A 25,302-nucleotide genomic window follows, 5' to 3' on the forward strand; every position below is an offset into this window, starting at 1 on the left:
TTTTATTTATTACAATCAACAAAAAAAATATATGCTTGGTGCCCGCATGTGTTTGTTTTTACTGTCAGTCACTGTTTAAAGACATCAAACCCCAGTATAATGACATCCACTTATAAGTGCCACATGTTCTGAATCCTCTTGCCTAAGCGGAGCCCATCTCCCCTGCTAAGCATGACATTTAAAGCATGATTGTACCCCCGAATTAATGAATATTTGATGAGATATCTTTCTGAAATTGCAGACCAAGGCAACGGTATGCCAGGCTCTCAAAACCCTATTGTTGCAAATGTGATTCTAATGAAACAAATCTGTCTCAGACTAAATGTAAATCACCAGGGCAGTAAGTGTAATGACAGCCTGTACAGTACTGTGTATATTCAGGCTGAATAAATGCTAGTTTTTTTTTCCAAAGTGATATTTGCACATCAAGCTGTACATGAGCCAATAAATCTCTTGCGCATCAGTGGATTTATGTCTAAATCTTTGTTATTGCTGGCACGGTCCTCCAATGGCTTTGGCAGGTTTAGCACGGGAAGTTAAGTGCTTTTTTTCCCCCCTTTACTTCTCTCCTCTAAGACCGGAGTTCACTTGTACCTTTCACTCTCACGACTTCCACACACCAGTATCTCTGCAGCTGGAAACATATCCGATGTGACATCTCCTCCTGTTGCTCATGCATTTTTTATGGGCCCTCCTCTCCCACCCAGTCCTCTTGGAGAAAGCCCTGCGTGCCACCGTCTATAGCGCACTTCACCGTCGCTGTCAACTTAAGCTGCTTCACTTGCAAATACTGAAGCGTTGACGTATGTTATAGCTGTTTTCGAAGTGGAAATGGCCATGAGTTTGTGCCTGCTCATGCCATGCATACCGTATCAGGTCATGTTCTGATGCACGGTATCGATGGATGCATTGATTTCCGCCCGAGATTCTCTGAGCAGAAGTGCGCACTCTTCTGAGAAACCGAGAATGGCTTGGGAGCCCTGACCCAGAAATAATGCCTTATCTCTCGGACGTCAGCAGAATCGAGTGCTAAGAGAAGTTTTGCCGCTTTGAGCGTTGTCCTGATGTGCTGAAAGTATATAGAGGTTCATTTCCTAATAGGTCATTATTACATCTCCTGCTGGAAAGGGTATAGTGCCAACCGATGTGCTTTTCCTGAATCTAACAGTTTGCCATTGATCATTTCTCAAAGCGTAGACCTGCGCCAGGATATCGATTTGAAATACAAAAAAAAAAAAAAAAAGATCTTTATGAAATGAGCTCCATTCCAGCTCTGTGATTTAGATTTTATGCAGGAAAAGTGTGAACTAAGTTAGAAAATCAACTTTTTTGATTAACAGGTACAGTGCTTCCCACAGCTTTGAAATATATTGGCGGTGGTAGTCTGATTGAAACACACCATTTACTTACATTATATAAATGATTAACTATATGTAAACAACAAAACATAATTAGTTTTTAACAATAGTTTTATTTATTATAACACTGGTATACACAGTTTTTTTTCAATAGGTTAAAATAAAAAGGAATAAAAAAAGGAATCCACTATTTCTCTTATTTTTATAATATTCAGGAGTCATGTGCACCCAAAATCTACTTTTCTCTTTCTTTTAAGCCAAAGCATTTTAGATATGTATAAAATATGTAATATATTGACATCATAAAATTAATAAGAAATAGAAATAAATGACAGGAAAATGAATAAAAACAGACAATATCTGTAATTTTTTTTATAATTAATAGATTAAAACGTGTGGATTATTTGAGTAAGGCAAATGCGTTGATTAACCATTACTAAAGGTGTACATAAATCTTGCAGCCAGTTTAGACCAGTCGTTTAGATTAAAGAACAAATTATTTTATGTTTCTCTCTCACGCGCTGTCAGCTGCAAAGCAAAGCAAAAGTAGGCTTAAGTAAAAAGGTTATGCAAAAATGCATATGATTAACAACAGCTTTAGAAAACAAACCAAAAGCCGAATTCCAGACATTTTAGGAGATTTAGAAACCCCGGCTGGGCAAAATTTTTAAGTCCCAAAATGGCGTGTCTCTGTGGATTTGCAGAGCACATGAGATTACCTGTGGGAGTGTTGACAGTTCACCTGCACAAAGAACAAAACGGGTACAAGGGAGAAGATTTTTCACTACTTTATTGATCGTGGATGTTTTTGTTATATTGGACTGATACAAAAAGTATGACCTAATAATAGTAAAATGTCACCAAATATACTTGGGTGGCCATTAATATACCTGGGTGGCCTGGTCAAGTAAAGTCTTTGTGTGAGGAGCACTGAGGTACACTGTAAAAAAGACAAAAAACTAAGAAAAAAAAAGTTCATAAAATTTATTGTGCAAAAAATAGACTTTTATGCTTATATTATATTATATTATATTATATTGTATTATATTATTTTATATCATATCATATTATTTCCCAGTGATGAGTTATGGCTGGAAGGGCATCCGCTGCATAAAACATGTGCTGGATAAGTTGGTGGTTCATTCCGCTGTGGCGACCCCAGATTAATAAAGGGAATAGGCCAAAAAGGAAATGAATGAATGAATGAATATATTATATATATTTATATATATATATATATATATATATATATATATATATATATATATATATATATATATATATATATATATATATATATATATATATATATATATATTAGAGATGCTCAGATCAGCATTTTTGGGGCCAATCACTGATCGCAAAAATCATCATCTGCCAATTGCCGATCATGGTCGATCACATAATGGCAGGGGAATGGGAATCTTTTATCAAGCATGTGTTTATTTGATCACAAACACAGTTCCAATAGTTATAATATGGAATCACAGTTTGATTAGATCAAAAACATACATATTTTAGAGTAAATAATGATATATGCATGAACCAAGTCTAGAAATTAACATTTAAAAACTTTTGTTTTTGGATACTTGTGATTTGTTTACATTTCTAATCCTGATTGTAAACACAGCACCAAGCACAAAAGTGCTATAGTGAGATAAAAATGCACAATGGTCACCGCTTTTGAAAGTTCCTATTGCTCTTCCTCCTCCATAAGCATAATTTCTGCCTACTTAACATCACTGCACCTTTCCAAAGCCCTTCTGGTGTAGCCTGCGCCTCTGCCAGTTCTGCAGTGGAGCATGCAGCGTTATTCTGCTAGGTTAAGTGCGGCACAATCTAATTACTCTAATGTCGGTTGCGGTCTTAAATCACACTTATTGGGTAAGTGCGCCCGTTTGTCTGTCCTTCAGAAGGCAAGGCGCTTCGCACTGCTCTCGGACTAATTATTCCAACTGGATATGAGCAATTGCACTTATTGGCTAGGGCACGGCACCGGCTGCCTGCGCTCCTATTCGCTGCCGGAGAAGTCTGTGTGCGATTGGGTGCTGCGAGGGAGTGGGAGGGGCGTTCTCTCTTTCCTCCCTGTGCTGGAGTGTGTGTGTGTGTGGATGCGAGCACTCTTTTCTCTCCTGTTATTTGAGTGGCTGCAGGTACTGGTGTCTGCCTCTATGCCTCTGTGCCAGAGGGATAAAGAGGGAAAGACAGAGGACTAGTGCTTCATATCCCCCCTCTGGCCTCCCCGTCTCCCTGCTCCCTGTCACTCCATCCTTCCTTCCTCCCTCCCGGACCACCCGTCAGCGGCTGGATCAACCCGCCCGGACCCTCCTCCCATAGCCCCTTTGACTATCCTCACTTCACCGTCCCATCTAGAGAAGTGTGTTCAGGTAAGCCAGCACCTAAATGTGACTTTGTTGTGCTTTTTAATCTCCGCTTGTCTACACTCTTTTTCTCTTTGCATGTCATTTTGTGTCTGTTTCTCACTCGCGCTGTTTCTCACACACCCTCCCTCACTCTCTTTAGCTTTCAAGTTTTCCCCTCTGGCAGTTCCTCTCTGAGGGAAGCGTGCGAGGAGAGATGAGGGATTAGAATATGTGAGGTCACTGTTTTGGAGCCCAAACTCAGTTCACGCAGAGTGCTTACCACTTCCTCTATCTGATACTTCATCTGAAGCGGTGTAATGCCTACCGGCTAGGGATACGCTAGAAAACCGATGCTCCGCACCACAAACTGAGTGTGTACTTTAGCTTCACACGCTTTCTCTGTGTTGTCCTTGACCCCTGAAGCTGTTTATTTCTGTGTGTCAGAGTTGTTTAATGCTGAAGTGTTTCATGGAAAACCTACAGATGGGTTTGCGTCTTTAGGATTACCTGTGTATTTGTGTAACTACTAGATTCTGACTGTAATGTCAGTGTGTTTATGTTTGTAACTGTGGTAAATACTTTCAAATTTTTAAAAAGGCAATTTTTTTATATTGAAGTACTTTTTGTTTTCTTCAGTAAGCCTGTCTGAGTTTGATATCTTGGAAAACGTTTTCAAATTTAGTTTTATGATGTCATTTTGGGACGGGATGATCTGTTTATCACCCATTAGAACTGTTTGAGAAAGCATTTCAAAACGTTATGTGTTGACTTAGTGGCACAAGATTGAATCTTATTCCACATTTATCATGTGTATTTGAGAATCATTGGCAGTAACAAACGTTAATACAAAAAAAAATTACGATTTGGGCCATTCATGGGATAATTCAGCCAAAAATGTATATTCTGTCAACATTTATTTAACTTTGTTGTTTTACATCTGTAACTGACTCTTTACACACAATTTTATATGATTTAATTCGAAACATTACATTTATACTGATTCACTGTGTAAAACATATGCTGGAATAGTTGGTGGTTCATTCTGCTGTGGCGACCCCTGATAAATAAGGGACTAAAGACTTATTTATACTTCTAATAAGCAGTCGTGTATGCAACCTTTGCGTGGTTTCATAGACCTTGTTGTGAATGACGCCAATGCTGACACGCACCTCTTGAATTTATCTACATGTCGCAATGACGCACGTATTGCACGCTCTGTGATTGGTCTGCTTGGTAGCACTGACAAGTGTGGGCGGGACTGAAAGCCACGTGAACCCGTTAGAGCGAGTGTTTACAAGTGTGTAAGGAGTCTTGTAATGGAGCTCCAGGTGGAACCTTTTGTTTTGTGTTCATCTTATGATTAAAGTTGTTGCACGTCCGCTGGTTCCCACCTCTAAATGAGTGAGTTTGAGCTGATTCTACATTTAATGTAGCATTCAGAAAAAATAAAACACAACACAGAGGACACGTAAAATCCTACTACCATCTAGCGTTCTGGAAGTGTTATTGCAGAGCAACACAAACAGCACGAAAAAGTATAAATGCATGACTACACGCAAGGCATGTGCCTGCGATCACTCAATGCAGAAGTATAAATCAGCCTTATGCTGAAGGAAAATAAATCAATAAAATTTTATACTGAGAAATTTAAAGTGTAATAATTACAAAGGGCAAAAAACAGAGAAACAAAAAAAGAGAGATTTGGTGTCAACCAAAACAGTTTGGTTCTCAGCATTCTTGAAAATATCAAGTATATTTAAAAAGAAAAATTATATTAAATCTTTGGTTGACCTAAACTAAAGTGAAATCATATTTATCAATTTTAATCAAATTTAAGCATTTACTAGAGAAACAAAGTAAATCTTTTTGTATAAAAAACAAAATATATACAGTTGAAGTCAAAATTATTAGCCCCCCTTTGTTTTTTTTTCTTTTTTTTTTTTAATATTTCTCAAATGATGTTTAACAGTGTAAGGACATTTTCACAGTATGTCTGATAATATTTTTTTTTTCTATATAAAGTTTTATTTGTTTTATTTCAGCTAGAATAAAAGCAGTTTTTAATGTTTTTTTTTAATAAACATTTTAAGGTCAATAGTATTATTCTCTTTAAGCTATATTTTTTTTCTTGAAAGTCTACAGAACAAACCATCATTATACAATAACTTGCCTAATTACCCTAACCTGCCTATTTAACCTAGTTAAGCCTTTAAATGTCACTTTAAACTGAATACTACTATCTTGAAAAATATCTAGTAAAATATATTTACTGTCATCATGGCAAAGATAAAACAAAACAGTTATTAGAGATGAGTTATTAAAACATTTAGGTATAGAAATGCGTTTAGAAAAAATTTTCTCTTCGTTAAACAGAAAGTGAGGAAAAAAAAGGGCGGGAGGAAGGGGTATAATAATTCAGGAGGGCTTATCACTCTGACTTCAACTGAATACTGTATATTGTTCCATGATAACAGTTGTTGACCTGAAGTACAAAACTGACTGTAGAATTTTGGACTGTTCAAGGATGCAATGATGTATTAAATCAAGTAGCTGGAAACATTAACCTATAAATATACTTGCAACGAGTATGTTTCAGGTTGTAATCTACAGAGCACAGCAGGCGAAAACTGCTTAGGTCTTCATCCAGTTTAGTGCTTTGATGTGAATGGGTGCTGCATGAGATTGAAGTGCTGCAAACATCAATATGAGTCCATGGTTTGACAGATCTTGAACTTGTTTTCAGCACTTGACTGGTTGGCCAATAGTCAGACATTTCCAGTGCGTTTGATTAACGGCATTATATTCCCTGTGTTTGCTCTTTTGAAAAGCACATTTTACCTTTAATAAGCAGTTTCGAAATGTAGAGGAGAAATATCTGGAGTTATTGGAAGCAATGATTAGGTGAGTGAAGAACAGGTGTCTTAATTAACACCATTATTCCTTTGCTGCCTTGTTGGACTGTTTCCAAATGCGGAATAAAGGAGTGATTATTCAAAGAATAAGCAGATCTTCAACTACATTTATTGGAACCTGGCAGATTCTAAATATTGGATCTGGTATTAAGATGCACTTGTTAAGCTGATCAAAATTGGAGAACACTTAAAAGCTGGAAAAGCTTTTGGCCACTTTCAGAGATGGGTAAATGCATGTGATTGAATGGCTTTCGTAGTGTAATACTATTTTTTTAAAGACTGTTACAAAGAACATCTTCTCTTTTAATATATCCACTATGAGATGATGTGCTATGAGAAAGAACACTTAACTTGGGTGTCCATACTGTGTCCACACTGAGTTGTACCAAAAAACACAGTTTACAATCAAAATGTATTACCACATGCTTTTTGATTAGCTTGTTTTTTTTTTCACTCATTTCAAACCCATGTGACTTGGGTTCTCTCAAGTGATCTCAAGAGACTCATTAGGTGCATTCGACTTGAACCACGGCTGCAGTCAGTGATCAACGAGATTAGCCGAGTGCAAGCGAGGGAAAAGTTGAAAACTGATTTGTCAAGACGGACACTTCAGGGCTCAAAATGCGGCAGTCATGATGACCGACCCCATGGCGTCATCATCTTTTATTTATAGTAAATAGTCTGTATAAAAATATATAGAAAATAACCCTATACAAACAATCTAGCCTTTATAAGCAAATTACTTAACAAAAAATGACACTGCAGTAAAAGATTTGTAGTCTTTTAATAAGCATGATATATACAAGATAGAGATGGTATGAAAAGTTAATTGTTTGTTTTGAAATTTGTTAGACTGAATTTGTCTAACAATAAACCCGAAACACACGTGGTTGTTGTCATGTGGTGAACTCAGTTAAACGTTTATATTGGTAGTGGCATTGCAGCTCATGCAGTCGCTCTTTAGACGCTGCACCGGCTGAGTCTGCCGTCTGATTTCTGAGCGATGTCGCTGTACTTTGATGTCACATGTGACAGTCATGTGGTGTCTGCACAGCGTCAAGCCGGACAAAATTTCTAATCAGCATACACCACTTTAAAACAGATTTTAAAGTCGAACACACTTATTAATACAAGGTGGAAATGATCTCCACTGACCACTTGTGATAGGATCACATGTTAATAACAACAATCGCAATTTGAAATGTAGCAATTAGCTAGTCGCAAGAGGCTGCAATATGAAACATATATTCAGTGCTTAGCATAATTGAGTACACCCCATTTTGAAAATAAATGTTTTTATCCATTTTTCAGTGAATATAGACAATGTATTTTGGTGCATTTATATAAAACAGATTTATTAAACAGATATATTTATTAAAATAATATTTTATAGCTACCTATTAAAAACATGAATTTAAAGAGAGATTTGTGAGGGGTGTACTTATATATGCTGAACACAGTGTTTAGTATATTATTTCCCCCGCCCAGAGTCTTACTAGCCAACTCAGTGAGCACACTTTCGCTCTGCCCAATCAGAATTGCGCAACTGAACTATGTTGAACGCCTAAAATCAAACAAACAAACAGGAAAGTGCGGACAAGTGGGATGATGGTGTCTGCTGCTTCAGAAGCATTAATAGGCAAATTCATATCAAAGAAAAACAGCATGTCAATAATATTGGAATATTTTGGTTTCAAAGTCACAGACACTGAGCAAAAACAGGTAATTTGTAAGAGATGTTGCAGAATTGTTGCCACAGCATGAGGAAATACAACAACCAGCACCTAAAAAGCACCACAGGCGGCTAAATGAGGAGTGTCTTGCGAAAAAGTCAACTAAAAGTATTGCCAGTGACACTCAATTCTAGTAGCGAGCAACAGCAAAGTACAATTTCAGAGTTGTTTGCTTTTGTTTTACCATTTGAAAAACTTTAAAATAGGTACCAGGAGATAACTAACGCCGTAACTCACTACTGTTTGCTCTAGAGAAAAATAGGTGTTAAAAAAAGCATAGCAAACTCACGTGTGATTAAAAAGCAAATCAAAATGAGCATTGCAATTGACTGGACGGGTTTTTTGAACTCAATGCTATAAAAAATGTTTTGTATATATATTGTAGCGAGGCAGAGGGAAAACACAAACACCGTAGATGAAGTTACAAACAATGCCCCGGAGGGTGCTTTTATTTACAAGTGATAAAGGGGTGAATGAGTGCTCTTCTTAGAGGTGCGTGCTCAGGTGCTCCGGGGAGAAGGTGAAGACTGGTGAGAGGGATGGTGTTGGATCGGTCACGAGCTGGATTCGGCTGTGGGAGAGACAGAGAGAGACAAGCGTTAGCGCAGGGAGTCATCTGTAATGAAGCTCACTTCCTTCTGTGTGGGGCTGGCTTATATCTCTCCCTGGCTGATGAGGTCCAGCTGTGAGCGATCCGAGGTTGATGAGAGATCCAGCTGGTGTGGATTTGTGCCCAGGGCGACGTGGTATTACATGGCTCGCTACATTCCCCCCCCCTTAGCGTCGTCCTGGTCCTGGGTGTCCTGCGAAGGAAGAGCAGTGTATTGAGAGGGGGGGTAGAATGTTTCGACAGACCTGCCCATCCTGACCAGAGCCGTGAGAGTCCGTCTGCGTTTCCGTGGGAGGCCCCGGCTCGATGTTGTACGTCGAAGTTGAAATCCTGGAGCGACAGGAACCACCTGGTGACCCGAGCGTTGTTGTTCTTCGCTGTCGCCATCCATTGTAGCGGGGCGTGGTCGGTCACCAGAGTGAATTTCCTGCCAAGGAGATAGTACCTTAGCTCCAGGATTGCCCACTTGATCGCCAGGGCCTCCTTCTCCACCGTTGCGTAGCGGGTCTCTGCGGGGGTCAGCTTCCGACTCACGTACATTATGGGATGTTCTTCATCGCCGTGGACCTGGGAGAGGACCGCGCCCAGGCCCGAGTCGGAAGCATCCGTCTGTAGAATGAAGGGGCAGCCGAAGTCAGGTGCGTGCAGTACCGGTGAGGACGTGAGGGACTTCTTTAGGGCTCGGAACGCATCGTCGGCTTCCTTGGTCCATCTTATCCTCTCCGGCTGCCCCTTTCTGGTCAGGTCTGTCAAAGGGCTGGCTATGGATGAGAAGTTAGGTATGAAACATCTATAGTAGCCCGCTAACCCCAGAAATGCACGTACCTGGGTCTTTGTGGTGGGTTGTGGAGTTTCCTGTAGTGCCTTGACCTTGTTTTGCTGTGGCTGTATGAGACCTCGTCCAATGTGGAACCCGAGGTATCTGGCTTCGGCTAGACCCAGGTGGCATTTCTTGGGATTAGCTGTGAGCCCAGCCCGTCGAAGATCTAAGAGCACCCTCCGTAACCGGGATAGGTGTTCTTCCCATGACTCTGAGTGGACGATGAGGTCGTCCAGGTAGGCTGCTGCATATGGCTGGTGGGGCCTCAGCAGGATGTCCATCATTCTTTGGAATGTGGCTGGGGCCCCGTGGAGCCCGAAGGGAAGAACCCGGTATTGCCAGTGCCCACCGGGTGTGGAGAAGGCGGTTTTCTCCTTGGCGTCTTCACTGAGTGGTAACTGCCAGTAGCCTTTGGTGAGGTCGATGGTGGAGATAAATCGGGCTCCACCCAGCCTATCCAGCAGCTCGTCCACCCGAGGCATGGGGTATCCGTCGAACTTGGAGATCTCATTGAGTTTCCTGAAGTCGTTGCAGAAACGGAGGGTGCCATCGGGTTTGGGAACCATCACTATTGGGCTGGACCACGGGCTACGGGATGGTTCGATGATGCCTAACCTTCTCATCTTCTGGATCTCCTCGTCGATAGCCAGCCTGCGAGCCTCTGGAACTCGATAAGGCCTTTGCCGGACGATAGTGCCAGGAGGAGTGATAATGTTGTGTTGGATGATGGAGGTTCGGCCCGGTTTCTCCGAGAACACATCCTTGAACTGACCAACCAAGGCTTGCAGCTCCGCCTTCTGGTTTGGTGAGAGTTGTTCACCAATGTGGACAACGGGAAGAGTTTCTTCAGCGAAGGCAACGAGATGACCTGGAGCTGCAACCCACTTCTTCATGAGATTAACGTGGTAAAGTTGTTCTTCCCGTCTTCGTCCCGGCTGACGGACTCGATAATTTACCGGCCCTACCCTTTCTACCACGGTGTATGGTCCCTTCCAGGATGCGAGGAATTTCGACGTTGTGGTAGGTATGAGTATCATCACCTTGTCCCCTGGGTGGAACTCTCTGGGTTGGGCGGGCCGGTTATACAATCTCTGCTGGGCGCGCTGGGCTTCGGTCAGGTGTTGTTTGACGATGGGCATGATTTTGTCGATGCGTTCTCTCATGTCCCGTACGTGTTCAATCACCGACCGCTGGGGGGCTGGTTCCTGTTCCCAGGCTTGACGAGCCACATCCAATAGGCCTCGGGGTTGGCGGCCAAACAGCAGTTCGAAGGGGGTAAATCCTGTGGAGGCCTGGGGGACTTCCCTGATACCGAATAACACGTACGGGATCATGAGGTCCCAGTCGCGCCCGTCCTCTGCCACCACCCGTCGGAGCATCTGCTTCAGAGTCTTGTTAAAGCGCTCGACAAGGCCGTCCGTCTGTGGATGATATACAGAGGTTTTTAGCTGTTTTACCTTGAGTAGGTGACAGAGGTCTGCCATCAACCGGGACATGAAGGGGGTGCCCTGGTCGGTCAGTATCTCCGTTGGGATTCCCACTCGACTGCATAGCAGAAACAGCTCCTTCGCGATGGCCGATGACGTGGCTTTCCTCAGGGGAATCGCTTCAGGGTATCTGGTGGCATAATCGAGGATAACAAGGATGTGCTCATGTCCCCGGGCCGACTTCGGCAAAGGCCCTACCAAGTCCATACCAATTCGGGTGAAGGGCACATCGATGATGGGTAGTGGTATTAGAGGGCTGGGGGGTGGTCGTTGGGGAGACGTTCTCTGGCAGATGTCACATGCCTGGCAATACCTCTTTACTTCCCCGTCTAGCCCCGGCCAATGGAAACGATCGCGGATCCTTTTCACCGTGTTGGCCGCTCCCAGATGTCCAGCCATCGGGTGGGTATGTGCCAGTTCCAAGACCGTCTCCCTCTTGGTCCTCGGAACGACCAGTAGTGTCTTCTTTTCCCCCCGCCTCTCTGCGACACAGTACAGCAGACCATTTTCCACAATGAAATGTGGGAGGGGGTGAGGGCTGGGAAGTCGCTCATTACCGTCGATGATCCGTACTTGTGGCCAACAGTGTTTGAGCGTTTCATCTTCCCTCTGTGCTCTACCAAAATCGCCTCCTGCGGTTATCTGTTGAAACAGATCAAAGTATAGGTTAGCAGATATAGATGACTCACCCCCTCTGTCGCTCTCGGTGGTCATCAGCGCTGGTTTGCGGTCCCGATGAGCCCGTGGCTTGTTCTTCTTCTTTGAACGAGCCGATGGAGCGTGGTGGTGAGTTAGGAGTTCGTCGAACCCCGGCCAGTCTCTGCCCAGTAAGAGGGACACAGGAAGATCTGGAACAACCCCGACTTCGATTCGCCAGCTACCTGGTTTCGCCGCGATGGTCACTCTTCGGGCGGGTACGTGGCGGGTATCACCATGCACACACGTGATCGGAATTCGCCCTTTGCTTTCATGATGATATTTTAAAATTTTCGGGTGAACCAGAGTGATGGCGCTTCCTGTGTCTAAAGTGGCCGTTTGTGTTTTTCCCTCTAGCTGGACTTTATGGGTGGGAGCTTCGGGAGGGATATTGCGGTGAACCGCGCACCCTGCTGTCCAGGCCGGGGTCGAGTGCGTCGTCGGCTCGGTGGGCATCGGCTCGTCCATCGGGCTGGGGACCGCTGGTCTGCCGCCTGGTCGCGCTGTGCCCTCCACCGGTCGCCAAGGTGCACTTACCCTCCGGGGTGGCAGAGCCGCTCTCTCCCCATTATCTCGGGCGATGTGAGCTTCAGCCAGCTCGATCGCCTCCACCAGGGTGGCCAGTGACTCAGGATTTCGCATGCTGGTGAGTGTTCGCAAACGTCGGGGTAACGCACGCATCATCTTCTCGATGATCACCTTCTCAGCGACCTGGACCGCCGAGGGATCTCCTCCCAATAACCATAGCCTTCCCAGGCGAGAAAGTTGAGCTGCTTGAGTTCTCACGGGTTGTTTCTCGTCGTAAGACCACTGGGAAAACTGTTGGGCTGCGCTGATTGTGGATAGCCCCATTCTGGCTAATATTTCCTTTTTTAACGCTTTGTAATCTTCATTTTTAGGTGTCTCTAGTGAAAAATATGCTCGTTGCGCTTCTCCTGTGAGAAACGGAGCCAACATTCTCGCCCAGTTTTCTTTTGGCCAGCCTTCTCTCTCGGCAATAACCTCAAATGTATGTAAATATGCATCAATATCATCCAGGTCGCTGAGTTTAGTGAGATGATGATGCGCACTCACTTCGGGAGTCGGATGGTGTCTGGCCACCTGGCGGAGCTGTTGTTCCAGTCGATCCTGTCTGGCTGTAAGTTGCTCAGAGATGGAATTCTGTTTGCTGGAGATCTCCGCTAGGTGGAGCAGTACCTCTTCCACCGACATGGCGACGGGATGTTGACAGCCGAGTAAGAGGAAGCGTGAGAGAGAGAGAGAGCGGATGCCTGTCTGTAACAAACACAGAGAAAAATTCAGCGGTTATTTTCTACTTAATGGTGAGTGTTTCTTCTGAATTTTTCCCTCTGCAATGCCCGCATTCTCCACCAGTTGTAGCGAGGCAGAGGGAAAACACAAACACCGTAGATGAAGTTACAAACAATGCCCCGGAGGGTGCTTTTATTTACAAGTGATAAAGGGGTGAATGAGTGCTCTTCTTAGAGGTGCGTGCTCAGGTGCTCCGGGGAGAAGGTGAAGACTGGTGAGAGGGATGGTGTTGGATCGGTCACGAGCTGGATTCGGCTGTGGGAGAGACAGAGAGAGACAAGCGTTAGCGCAGGGAGTCATCTGTAATGAAGCTCACTTCCTTCTGTGTGGGGCTGGCTTATATCTCTCCCTGGCTGATGAGGTCCAGCTGTGAGCGATCCGAGGTTGATGAGAGATCCAGCTGGTGTGGATTTGTGCCCAGGGCGACGTGGTATTACATGGCTCGCTACAATATATATATATATATATATATATATATATATATATATATATATATATATATATATATATATATATATATATATATATATACACACATGTATGTATGCATGTATGCATGTATGTATGTATGTATGTATATGTGTGTTATATATATATATATATATATATATGTATGTATATATATATATATGTATGTATATATAAGTATGTATGTATATGTATATATATATATATATATATATATATATATGTGTATATATGTATATATATATATATATATATATATATATATATATATATATATATATATATATGTATATATATATACATTCATGTTTTATTATTTTTTTTATCAATTATGAATATTTTAGTTTCTTTTTTTTACACTGCTTGATTTTTTTTTATTTGCAGTTCTTGTATTGTTTAGAAATGTCGTTTTTAATTCTCAACTTCATTTTCCCTTTTGAGTTCTTTATTTTAGTTTGCAAAATAAATTGTATTTCTTAAATTTATTATATTTTTTTACACAATGTTTTATTAATTTTTTTTTTGGGAGATTTGCATTTATTTATTTTTTGCCTAATACTTTATTTTTTGTTTGCAAAACTTTTTTTTTTTGCAAGTATACAGTTAAAGTCAGAATTATTAAACGCCCTGAATTATTAGCCCCACCCCCCTGTTTATTTTTCCTCAATTTCTGTTTAACGGGGAGAAGATTTTTCAACACATTTCTATACATAATAGTTTTAATAACTCATTTCTAATAACTGATTTATTTTATCTTTGCCATGATGACAGTAATTAATATTTGACTAAATATTTTTCAAGACACTTCTATACAGAATTAAGTGACATTTAAAGGCTTAACTAGGTTAATTGAGTTAACTAGGCAGGTGAGGGTAATTAGGCAAGTTATTGTATAACGATGGTTTGTTCTGTAGACGTTTGAAAAAATAAAGCTAATAATATTGACCGTAAAATGGTTAAAAAATTAAAAAATGTTTTTATTCTAGCAAAAATAAAACAAATAAGACTTTCTCCAGAAGAAAAAATATTATCAGACATACTGTGAACATTTTGTTGCTTTTTTAAACTTCATTTGGGAAATATTTTAAAAAGAAAACAATTCAAAGGGGGGTTTAATAATTCTGATTTCAACTGTATATGGCCCTACTCCAAAGTATCCATAGCATAGCCCTAGTGGAAACAGGCTAAAAAGATTTTGCTTTTATTTCTATAAATGAACATTGATATATCTAGCCATATAGCATTTTATATCAAGCCAGTTCCTGTAAAGTACTGTAGATTTAATCAAAAATCCTGATGCAAACAGCACATCTTATGCTAATAGAGAATTTCCTTTGACCTTCCCCTTTTTTATTACAGGCTATTGTAACTTTAAGCATTTTAGAAGGGCATTCAATGACGTTGCGCAGTGACTTTAAGCTGCTCTCATGTTTACTCTAAAGCAACGCTGATTTGATATTGTTTCTAAATGACTGCACAAATAGCGGTTCCTCCTGAGAACTGAGACATGCCTTAATGCTTGACTTGTAAAGAACTGCGACTTTCAGATGTGATATTTTTCTTCAATGTGTAAGTTTGTTGCACTGACAGCTTGAGTGTTTTGAAATGTTCCTGTCAGGCAATCCGGATTTGCATTTTCGCACGGTGCCTTTTTTTAGCTGTTTGCTTTTAGACTTACATCTCGAAGCCGCGCTTGTCACATATAGTATGATTACAAATATGGGCGGATGCTTAAGCTAGGGTAAATTGGAAATGTCATCGATGAAGACTTATTTCCCCTAAACCACTTTAGATTAGTTTCAGTTGGATATTTACCTCACTGTATATTTTCATCAGTGCGAAAACAGATGCATGAAGTTTTAGGGAAAGCTATTACTTGCCAGACAAGTTCAATTATATTCTCTCTAACAAGACATTTTTTTTCCGCTGACGCCCATGATCTCGAAGCAGCTGGTCTTTTTGTGCTTTGGCTGTTTTTTTTTTCTGTTTTTTTTTTTTCCTCCGGATCTCATGCTGTCCTGGCTTCCGAGTTGCTGGTTCGGCAGAGTTGCTGTATCAAAAGGCCTCTACCATTCCCTGGGCTTCCTCTCCATTCCCTATGTGCCAGGAAACTATGGGAGCCTGGATGTCACATCGGACTGAGATCCAAGCATGAATGTACATGTAAATCATTTCATAGCCGACTTTCCTTCAACGGTTTCCGCAAGTAGGATGTGGAACGAAGCCAGCTCGTCTTCAGCTTCAGCCAGAAGATGGGCCATGTTTATTTATTGTATTAAATTTTGCTATTACTGATGCCCTGCGCTGACAGTTTGTTTTCGTCCCTCATCTGGCTTAATTGGTACACGGGTCTCCTATGCGTGGTGGTGGAGTACGTTAAAAACTTCATGGTTGTGTCATAACTCATAAGGCGAATGCAAAGTGTTGCCGAGGGCTGAAATTGAACGCTGCACCTTTTCAAAGTTAAGGCCTGGAAAGAATTATGGCTTGTGAAATCCTGGGCCCTTTGTCTCTCTGCAAAGCCACTCTGCAGTGTAATTTAACCCGCCGATGGGCCGTGAGATCAATCAGGACCCAGGAAGCTGGAGAAGGGGGTTGGGAGCGAGTGAGTCGAACCGGCCCTGGACCCCCTGCTGCCGCCTTTCTTAATGCTTGACTGGGTGGCGCGGCTATTTTTATTGTTTCCAGTGATGTAGTGGAGATGTTCTGGAAAAGGTTAGGGAAACATTGCAGGCTTGTCTAAATGCGTAGATCCGTGGGTCGTGTAAGCTTCGGATGCAGCTGGCTGTTTGATTAAGTCAGGTCATCCTGTTGTTAATCTGTCAGTGATCCAATTTAATCAGTCATGGACTCCAAGCTATTTATTGAATGCACATAGTTACCTTGTGCTGTTCTCTGTGTTTACGTATGGCAGAGGAAGGAGCTCTTTTAGATTTGGACTTTTACAATTGCTTTATTTGACAGGTAATTGATATATATAGGCTATTGGCTATTCTGACAGTTTTTGAAAACACTTTAAGAAAACATCTTTTTCTTCACTTTGCTGCTCTTGTTTCTGAGCACTGAATTTTATTAAATTCCACCAGGTTAATGAAACTTATCAGCAGTGTGTAAAAACATGTCAGGCTAAATAATTTAAATAAATCATTGACTTTTGCTGTTTTCATTTGTTTCTTAAACACAGATTTCTTTACAATTTAAAAAGGCATCTTTAGGTATCTTTTCTGCTGGAGATCCTGTTGTCATAAGAAGCTAAACAATTGTTTAATAATTAATCTTACATCTACCATAGGAACTGTATAGCAGAAAGTTTTAGTGGTTTTAAAACCTTGACTTTTCTAAACCGAGGTGTACCTTGAAAACGGTTATCGTCCCATGCTTAGTTACTACATAGATTTGAGACTTGACTTGGACTACAAATCAGAGACATCACAAGTATGAAAAAAAATGCTAAATTATCTGCCCTTCAAGCAATCAGTAGTAAAGAGTTTCACGATTTGGCTTGCACTTCACCTCAAAGACTTGAGACTCGACGTGGACTTTACATCAGAGACTTGAGAAGACGTCTAGCATATGGTGCCAGTGCATCACAAGAAACATAATATGTCAGGATAAGTCTTAAAGAGACTTTGAGGCCTGTCTTCTAGTGCTGTGCTGGCAGCAAGGCTGGATCTCAACGTTTTTGTTTGATTAAAAGCGCACAGGAGTTTGTAGCGCTACGGTAGGTGCAAGAGCAGGGCTGACAGCTTAACCACTGATTATTCAAGCCTCTTAGGCTAAGCCATGGCACTCCAGTGATGAACGCCTTCTCCACTTCACATTCCCGCTCCCTCGCTTCTTTCCCTTTTTTTTTTACATTGGTTTCTTACTCCCTTCCTCTTTCTATCTCTCTCTCTTCCTTTCTCATTGAGCAGTGGGATCAGTAGCAGAGTGATTCATGCAGTGCTGAGGCTTTATTTAGACATAATCCGCTGAGTGTCACTATGGCACGAGGCTTTGGTCAGGTTCTCCCACCAAGCTCCTGCCTGCCTTCACACCAACCCCCAGCAAGAATGGAGTGTGTCAGCGGGTCACATGGCGTGACGCAAGGAGACACCCAACCATGAATGATGCAGCATTTTCTCCATGGCCTCGCCCCTCTTATCGGATGGGGAGCCATCGGCAGCGTCCTGAGGAACAGAGCGCTCCCGTGTAAATGCGTTCTAATAAAATCTCCAGCCTCTGGAGCTTTTAGTAAAAGCTCTGTCTCATGTTCAGTGTCTGTTGATGCCCTCCCACCTGCTCTCTGGCAAGGCCTGCGATCCAGTGTTGTGACCACAGCGATGGCCAGATTGAACCCAGCGGGACTGGGTGTGAGGGGAAAGGTGTGACCTGCTGCTTGAAAAGTCCTTTTTTAGCCTCTGAAATGAACTCTTACATCTTAAACCTGTAAACATCGGCTGTGTTTTGACTGCCGGTTCACCTTGAGTCTTTTTTTTATACTATTTTTTAGAGTCTGTTCAGGATGACTCTTGGCTTGCCCTCTCTATAACAAATATGCTTGCCTGACACACTTTCCTGAGCCGATGCCGTTCGCTCTTCCAAAGCATCTGCGCAGCTAAGTCAGCAGTAAAGACGCTGTGTTCTGGGGATGCACAGATTGAGGAAGGAGGCACGAGTTTCCTCTCAGCGCTGTGCTGTATGTAAATCTGAAAATCTGAATTCACTGTCCTTATATTTGCCCTCAGGGCAGTTTGGTGATACATGAAATATTCACAGTGTTTCAGATAATTCTGCTGGCAATATTGTGCAAGATTAGCAATAATGCTGCTGCATGTTTTTAAAACTGTCCATCCAGCTTTCTAAACCTGGATTTGTCATTTAGATTAGTTTTAGGATCTTGTGTCAGGAGTGTCAGGAGTATCAATACTCTTATATTTAAAGGGGTGGTCCAGAGTGTATTTTTTAAGGCTTGGCTTTGTTTATGAGATGCAAAGCAGTGTGTGCTCATGCTTCATTTGAAAAAAAAAAAAAGAAAAAAAAGAAAGAAAATCACGTTATTTCTTCATATATATTACTTTGGTTTTATACAGCCACTCAGCTAACATGAAAACGATCATCATATTTCCTAGTTCCTCTGAAAGTCTCGCCCTCAAGAGGCTCTGATTGGTCAGCAGACATAATGTGCTGATTCGTGGATAGGCTCCACATCACCAGGAAAAGTGTCACGCCCCCACAAGAACTAATAAACAGTGTCAGAGTCAGCTAATCAGAGTAGCTGTTAGCTGTATCAGTTTGTGCCTGGATCAGACAGAAAATGACACAGAGGACACAGCTGAACCTCATGCCTGCTCTCTTTCAGAAATATTTGAAATGTTTTAACAAAGTACATAATATTTCCCAATGTTTACATCCTTGTTTACGTCCTTGCTACAACATAACATTAACACTAGACACTGTCTAGCCATTGTCTTCCTTTGCATTGAACTTGCATTCAGAGATGTTGTTTATGTTCACACAGCTACATTACACATCAACTAAAGTTTCAAATATGATATCATTGTGGACCACCCCTTTAATAGTTTTATTTGAGTGGACTCAAAGTTCATAACTCTGATTGTTAATTGAAGTCCATAGATTGCAGTTTTTAAATATGTTTTTCGTGATATATTAATAACCAGTTTATCTGGGTATCCAGAAGTTAGTTACAGATACAAAAGCCTCTAACTAAATCTCAAATTTTCCTCTAAAATTATTATGATTATTATGATTATTATTATTTTATTATTATTATTTATTATTATTTATTATTATTATTATTATTATTATTATTATTATTTGTCTATGTTTAGTTATTTCACTATAAGGTTAAGGCACATTTCATACACAATGGTAATTCAAAGTGCTTTACATAAACAAGAATAAAAGAAACAAGAAAAAATTATTAAAAGAGTTAAAAAATGATTAAAACAGATGAAAACCGATGCACACGTGTTTAAACAAGTGCTAAAGGAATAAAAAAGAAAAGAAAGACATAAGTGTGATCTGTCTAACATAGCACAGTGCTCATTTGGTAAAGGCACTGCTAAACAGATCAAATAAAAGAAGCTAGTCATTGCCATTAATGTAAAACCTTCTCACACGAGCCTGAGCAAAATATAGATTTTACAAGAGAATTTCAGGCAGCACTTGGAGGCTTTTGCGTCTAAGCTCTTGTGTCTGTGCCCCTTGGTTGTTTACAGGGTGGTCTAAAAGCGCGAGCGGTTTCGCTTTCTCGCATGAGCTTGCAATGCATCTATATTTGAAATAACATCTTGAGCTGATGATTATTGAAGTGCTTCTGACATTCGATCCTTTTAGAAACGGACAACCGCGAGTGAAGAGTGAAAAAACAAAGGACTTTACCACCTTTCGGAATATTGTGAACTCGAAATGACAGAATAACTCTCTAACAGAGCCTACATGTGTTGGTGAAGATTACAGACATAGATGAGAGGTTTGCACTGACTGTGGGCTATGTTGCATGTTGTTTTTGAACCCAAATAAGGACTAAATGTATGCTGTGTGTAGTTTTTCTGTAATTGGTAACATATCGGAGACTAAGTGTCTGTATGTGTTCATATATGTGGCATTTATTTTATTTTTTTATATAATTGCTTACAGTAGATCTGCAGTTATAATCAAATTATGTTCATAGGTTGGTAATGAACATTTATACACAAGTATTTATTTGTATAAAGCATCTGTTTTGTAAGAAGTGCTTCTCGTATGATTTGTGAACGTCCCGTACAGCTTTGCTTTTACATTTCCTCAAGCGAGAGCGACGTAGACTGAAACTGTCGTACACCACACCCACCAAAAGAGTACTATTGGTAACCTTTGGGAGTGGAAACGCAAGCCTGATAAAGATGACCCATACCGTACTGTACCACTCAGTGGAAACAGGCCATAAATGTCTGCAAACATTGAACATCGTTTTTTATATTTGTATTGGCGTACTGTGGTGTTGAACTATGTAGCGATTCTACTGTCTTTATCACAAACATGCACGTTTTCAAAAACATTTCAAACTTGTAGAACCCATTCTTGATGATGATTGATGATCACAGAGAGCTGAACAGATCTTTTAATCCCAGTTGCTTTGCGCACGTCCTGTCTTTTTGATATGATTATACACGTTACTACAGAGACATGCTAATACGTGGCTGTCAATTAATCCAGTGGACGGGGAAACTGCATTCCTAAGTCATGTTGCGGTGGGTCTTAAAATGGGAGGGATTTGGATCCTATTTTAATGTCAGGAAATTTAACAAAAATGACTTATTGTGTTTCTATTACTCTAATATGACTGTGTACACACTAATAATGACGAGTTACGAGTTGAGGATCAAAAGACACGTGAAAGAGAAACCATTAAAAAGACAGCGCGCAATGTTGTTTTTATCATTTATCAAACAAAACGAGAAAATCCCTTTGCTCTTGACTGAAGGACTTTTGTAGCTAAAGTTTTATTCTTACTGAGAAGATGCTTAAAGCACAGTTTGTTTCATATTTTTATTCTATTGTATTTATTTATCTTTCCTTTGCAGGGAGGAAAATAACTGTGTATATATACATTAAAGTCAGAATTTTTAGCCCTCCTGAATATTAGCAACCCTTTTCCTGCCCAATTTCTGGGAAGAAGATTTTTTACTTATTTCTGAACATAATTGTTTTGATATATCATTTCTGATTACTGATTTCTTTTATCTTTGCTATGATGACAGAACATAATATTTTTCTAGATATTTTTCTAAATAAAAGCATTCAGATTAAAGTGCAATTCAAAGGCTTAATAAGGGTAATTAAGCAGGTCATTGTATAACAGTAGATTCTTCTGCAGGCAATCAAAAATATATATTGCTTAAGGGGGCTAATAATATTGACCTTAAAATGGGTTTCAAAATATTTAAACCTGCTTTTATTCTAGCTAAAATAAAACAAATAAGCCTAGAAGAAAAATATTATAGGAAATACTCTTAAAATTCCTTGCTCTTGATTATGATTTTTCCCAAAATCGAGCAGCCCTAGTACACACTATACTTACACAGGCCTTTAATATTTCTCCTGCTCATTTTTGCACAGTGATCTTGAATTTATATTATTAGAACAGTTATGATTTTTACTAATCTAAATGTGTAACCAGTTAGGTAACACTTTATTTTGATGGTCCATTTGAGTATTAGTAGACTCTCTGCTTAATATCTGCTGATACTGCTCCTTCAACAGACATTTAACTGACTATAAGAAACTACATGCCAACTTACACTAACTTCAACCTCACCCCCAACCACAACCAAACATTTACTTATAATATAATGAGAATTAGCTGGCATGTAGAGATACAATGTTAATTAAGTTTAACAAACGGAGCATCAAAATAAAGTGTGACCACCAGTTATTAGGGATTTCTCTTGTTTGCCAAATGAACGCTCAGTCAGTATTCCCTTACATAGTGCTTTGTCATTAAGATCAGTGTAGAGCTGATATTGATTCTTTATGCTGTGCTGCACATAACTATAGTACACAATAATGACCTGATATTTTAACGCAAGTGTCAGATTTAACAAACCAAGTACTTGGAATTGGACCAAAAGATACTGTTGACATTATAGACCCATATAATATCTGCAATGTATGCATTTTCTGTGTAATGATGACTTTTACTCAAACCAGAGGAGCAGGATTTGATATATCGCAGAATATATTAACTTAAAGTCCGACCAATGCTTAAGTCATTAAAGTGTAATGTAATTAACAGGATCTATTTGATTTCTGACATTTTTTTTTCCAGCAGCACATCACAAGTTGAGACTCAATCTGCTTCCTGCAGGAAAATCTGAGCTGCAGATTAGTTAGCGCAGTGATTTCTCCCACAAGGTTGAGGGATTTGATCTATCAGCTAATTCCCTTCTATCTTAACTCGATGAGAACTGTCTGTGACGTCACGCACTTCAGTAAAACCCTCAGCGGCGAAGGTAAAGCACATGATATCACTATCTGCTCTTTTCTGAAGGGGGAGGAACAGAGCAATGGAGATATTCAAATGTGCGACGTGCCTTTGAATTTCTGCAGGAGCCTTTTCTGCAGGATTAAGACTTAAAAGCCTTTAAAGGAGAACCCCTCCAATCAGAAAGGTGTGGAAGTGTCAAGCGTTTTGCCAAACATTTCTGCTCGTCTACCTTCCTGTCTGTTTTAAAAGCTAATTTGCAGTCTTTTACACTATGAATACATTTGAATAGTTGTATGAAGTTCATAGATTGTGCAGATTTCTCAGACCTCATACTGTTTATACACCACCATGCAGAAGTTTAGGGTTGGAGAGATTTAGTTTGTTTATTTTTTGTGTTCATCATGACTTTCATGTGATCAAAATACAGCCATAAAAAGCATTTGTATCACAAAATAGTTTTAATTTTATTTATTTATATTACATATCTTCCAGGATCTTACATATTTCCCAGGGTTATTGATGAATGAAAGGTTCCAAAACTTTTATTTATATAAAAGATTTCTATACTGTATGTATTTTTTCAGACAGTAGAAATGTTTTAAAGATTAATATGGGTTTGGTCTCATGTTATTCCAAATTTGTAATACTTTGTTCTGTGGAGTAAAAGGTCAGCAAGTTAGCTACTGTAAATGTGAATACTAGTCTAGAGTAGCGATGCAACAATTATAGATTTTGGTTTTCAATTATAGTCTGGGGAATAATCACGGTTGTCATGATTATTATGCATTCAGTAATTTCAAAACACTAGTAGTTTAGAAAATCACATCAAAACCTATATTTTAAAGTGTTATTCATTACTGCTCAGTAATTAAACACACCACAAAAAAATAATAATAAAAAACAAACAATAGCCCATTTCTCTTTGGACTTAAAAATAAGTAAAACAACTTTTTGACATTTAAAAAAAGTAAAAGTTTTACACTAAAAAAATGACAGAACAATGAATAAATAAATGAAAATAAGAATAAATAAAAATTTTATTTGTCTAATGTAAATCTAAATATTTCCCTTTTAAAGAGAGCAAATGTAGTCAAAGGCTGCTGAACTTCTGTCTGAAAGACATTTTTCATCAACTATATTATAAACTTGTTTGGTAGTAATTTAGTATTTTTTTTTTCTCTTTGGAGTAGAAATGTGATTATTCCATGCAGAGTATGAAGCTGAATGGTCAGTTCTTGTTACATGACTCGCGATGCACTCTTGCCATTCTTTCAACTAGTTTTTTTGCATATAGACATCTGTGACAGTTTTTCACTGTACAGCATCACATTCGTTGTTCTGTTAGTGTAAATAAACTTCTTTTTGCAAAATTTGCACACAGTTTGTGTTTGTCTGGCGCACTTCACTGCTGTCATTTTACTTTGCCCCACCACCTCTTGCTCGCCGCTGATGTACAGGTAAAACTACTGATTAATCTATTATATAGACACAAATATAACATTGTATAGCTTCCTATTAAAAATCTGAATTTAAAAAATAGATTTGTGGGGGGTGTATTTATATATGCTGAGCACTGTTATCTTTAACATGTACTTTTTAAATCCAAAACAAGTTAAAATGCATTAGTTCTTGCTGTCTCTGGGAATCGAACCCACAATCTCTATATTACTAGTGAGAGAATGAATGTGCGCATTGATTGAGATGCACATTTAAACATCTGAAATTTTCAATTTAGTAGTCAATAATCAATAGCCATTATCTTGAGCCCACAGTTAATTTGTGGCAAGTGTGTGTGTGTGTGTTTGTGTGTCTGTGGTGTGTGTTTTCAAGCTTTCGTTCTTGGCCTGATAACTCAGCTCTGGCCTTTGACAGACTGTGCGAGGGACTTCAGAAGAAGCCACCCGTATGCTAAGAACACACACACTGTGAAGGGTATTATGGGACAACTGTCTCCCTCAGGCACAGAGACCCAGGTGGAATAGAGGCTTCTTGGGGACTGAATCTTGTCTGAGGCTCAGCACAAACCGTAATATACAAAAGGCGCTCAACACAAAAGGGGGTCAAATAAAGGATATCTATGAAATGCCATTAGCTCTCAATTAATACCAAGGGCATATAAAGTATAATGACTCATGTGGGTAATACACATGTGTCCGGATAAGCTGATGGAGCCATTGAAAATGTACGCACAAGCCTTTTATCTTATTTGAATGTAGAGCCGAGCACATTGAGAGGGGTGAAGAAAGACACCAATTGTGTGGCTGTGACAATGATTTCGGCCATTTTAAAAATAAAGCAATCCTTTTACCTCTTTTTTTTTGTTTTTGTTTTTTTTTTTGTTGCTATTTGACTTTGAAAAGTAAATCATCTTTATTTGCTAATGTTTAACTGTTTACACTGCAGTTTATAGTTTTAATTATTGTAGTTTTTTTTCGATTAATTGGACTTAATAGGCTGTTTTTATTTAATCAAGATTCTGGAATATAATAACTGTAATATTGTGTCATATTAGGTGACGTGACTGTGGTTCCAACTGATTGACCAAAAGATAGCAATTGTGTACAGTGTCAAAT

General features: G+C 39.9%; 1 protein-coding gene across 29 annotated transcripts in view; it reads left to right on the top strand.

The window, feature by feature from the left end:
* The first annotated feature begins 3,473 nt into the window (after nt 1–3,473).
* Nucleotides 3,474–25,302, top strand: part of pcbp3 (poly(rC) binding protein 3) — a 137,243-nt gene continuing 115,414 nt past the window's right edge. For all 29 annotated transcript variants that reach the window (XR_012384963.1, XR_012384964.1, XR_012384959.1 and 26 more), the window contains exon 1: nt 3,474–3,745. The gene's annotated coding sequence lies outside the window, so the exon portion shown is untranslated. The remainder of the gene's footprint in view (nt 3,746–25,302) is intronic.

Source organism: Danio rerio, chromosome 9, assembly GCF_049306965.1.
Source record: "Danio rerio strain Tuebingen ecotype United States chromosome 9, GRCz12tu, whole genome shotgun sequence".
Taxonomy (NCBI): domain Eukaryota; kingdom Metazoa; phylum Chordata; class Actinopteri; order Cypriniformes; family Danionidae; genus Danio; species Danio rerio.